Source organism: Otolemur garnettii, unplaced genomic scaffold, assembly GCF_000181295.1.
Source record: "Otolemur garnettii isolate 467f Iridium unplaced genomic scaffold, OtoGar3 scaffold00082, whole genome shotgun sequence".
Lineage (NCBI taxonomy): Eukaryota > Metazoa > Chordata > Mammalia > Primates > Galagidae > Otolemur > Otolemur garnettii.
Genome location: NW_003852477.1, coordinates 1242279 through 1244942, shown reverse-complemented (window position 1 = coordinate 1244942; position 2664 = coordinate 1242279). Strand labels below are relative to the sequence as shown.

The 2664-nt window shown below is 45.2% G+C and overlaps 1 pseudogene; it reads left to right on the top strand.

The window, feature by feature from the left end:
- The window catches only part of LOC100962185, a 5766-nt pseudogene extending 3578 nt beyond the window's left edge, over positions 1–2188 (top strand).
- The last annotated feature ends 476 nt before the right edge of the window (positions 2189–2664 follow it).

The following is a 2664-nucleotide window of genomic DNA, read 5'->3' as shown; positions in this document are numbered from 1 at the left end:
AAAAAAAAAAAAAAAAAAAGTCAGGGAGATGATATGAAGTGAATCATGTCCTCTCCAAATTTATATGTTGACGCTCCTCCCCCGCCCCCCGTGTGACTGTTTGCAGTAGGTCCTTTAAGGGGATAATTGAGGTCAAATACAATTAGAAAAGTGGGGTCCTAATCAGATAGAACTCACGTCCTTATAAGAAGAGAAAGAGAGAATGGAAATTTCTTTATTTTTCATTGTGCACAGAGAAAAGACCATCTGAAGACACTGAGGAGGTGGCAATATGCAAGCCAGAAAGAGAGGCCTCCCCACAAACTACCCTTGTTGGCCCCTTGGTCTTGGACTTAAAGCCTTCAGAGCTAAGAGAAAATACATTTCTGTTGTTTAAGCCACCCAGTCTATGATATTTTGTTATGGCAGCCCCAGCTAGTGCAAGGGAGTTAGGCGGGATGAGAAAAACCAAAATTTACAAAGCAAATATAAATATTAATTAGGTACAATTTCATCATCCAGAATTACCAACTGCTAACAGATTATCATATTTGCTTTGAGCCCTTCCTCCCTCCCTCCGTCCCTCCCTCCCCTCCCTTCTCTCTTTCTTTCCTTTCCTTGGCAGTAAGAGATGAAGCCCAAGTTCCCTTTAACTACACAAACTAATTCCCATGTGTCAAAAACGACTGCTAAAACCAATTTGGTATGTAGCATTCTAAACAGATCCCCCCTGTACTTTTGCATATTTATGAAGCAATATGTATATTTTGTGTTTACTTTTTAACATACATAAATGATGTACCATGTTTTTCATTTTGTTTATTAATTTAGAGATAAATCTGCATGATGCTCATAAGTTTAATTCATTCCTTTAATTACTTCCCTAAACTTCAGAAATAACTAATTTTTTAAAAATGCAATTGATCCCAATGATATTAGCAATAAAAATTACTACGAATATACTTAATAAAAAACGCAATTTCATTCTGTAAAAGATTTTAATACTTTCTTGAAGGGCATAAAAGAAGGCATTATTGAAAGGAAATATATAAGGAGGAAGTGGGGTGAGGAGGGCTGCAACGCGGAGCGGAGGAGACAGAAACCAGAGCTCTAGCTGAGCCGGATCCGGGTGGGCGCCACGGACGGGATTCCCACCACAGGGGCGATGAAGCGCAATATCCGGGCGATGAAGCGCAATACCCAGGCTCAGCAGCAGCGAGCGGGCGGACGATGCAGAGGAAACAGTCGAGCGTTTCCAGTGGCAAGTCAAGTGGAGGGAGAAAGGCAGCCTGGGAGCAGGCCGAGGCTGAGGCGGCCTCCTGCAACTGCAGGATCCACCTGGTTGAAGAGGAGCCGGATCGTGCCCAGGAGCGCCTGGCCACAGCCCTGCAAAGCTGGAGGAAGCGGAAAAAGCTGCTAACGAGAGAGTGGTATGAAGGTTATTGAAAACCGGGACCTAAAAGATAAAGAAAAGATGAAACTCCAGGAAATCCAGCTCAAAGAAGCTAAGCATATTGCACAAGAGGCAGATAGGAAGTATGAAGAAGTCGCTCCTAAGCTGGTGGTTACTGAAAGAGACTTGAAATGCACAGAGGAAGGAGCCAAGCTGGCAGAGTGCCCCTTGCAAGAGATGGATGAGCAGATCAGATGATGGACCAGAACCTGAAGTGTCTGAGCGCTGCTGAAGAAAAGGATTCTCAAAAAGAAGAAAAACATGAGGAAGAGATAAAGATTCTTATTGATAGGCTCAGCGCCGGTTGGTCAGTGGTTAGGGCGCCGGCACCATGCACCTAGGCTGGCGGGTTCTAATCTGGCCCAGGCCAGCCAAATAACAATGACAACTGCAACCAAAAAAATAGCCAGGTGTTGTGGCAGGCGCCTGTAGTCCCAGCTACATGAGAGGCTGAGGCAAGAGAATAGCTTAAACCCAAGAGTTAGAGGTTGCTGTGAGCTGCGAATCTATCCTACCCAGGGTGACATAGTGAGACGCTGTCTCAAAAAAAAAAAAAAAAAAAAAAAGATTCTTACTGATAAACTCAAGGAGATTTCATGAGACCCGTGATTAGTTTGCTGAGAGATGGGTAGCCAAGCTGGAAAAGACAAATGATGATTTGGAAGATTTGGAAGATAAACTGAAATGTACCAAGAGGAGCACCTCTGTACACAAAGGATGCTGGACCAGACTCTGCGTGACCCCAGTGAGATGTAGAGCACCCCAGTCCTGCCCTGCTGCTGCTTCTCCCTCTGACCCTGACTCCGCCTGAGGCCAGCCTGCCCGAAGCTGCCCTTTAAACTGAGGGCTGATCTTTAACTGGAAGGCTGCTTTCTCCTTTCGCTGCCCCCCATCCCCCTCCCCGCCCACTCTACCAACGAGTCTTTTTGGCCAAATTGTCTCTGCCTTTCCCCAGAGATTCCAGCTGGGCTGGAGGCTGAGCAGCTTTGGGAACAACAATTAAGGGAGTGTGAGCACAGTGCATGTTGCGATGTACACATGTTGTAACTACCTTTTTTGTTACAGCAACCATTGGTTAAACATTCCAAATACTTCCCAAGCTCTGAAGCCTCAGTCTAATCCCCTTTTCACTTTTGGAAGGTGACTTTTTGGACTTTTTGGTTTAGGTTTAAAGCGTTATCTTCTTAGAGGAGGCAAAAAGGTGTGGGCCTGCCTCATTGAGAACCAAACAC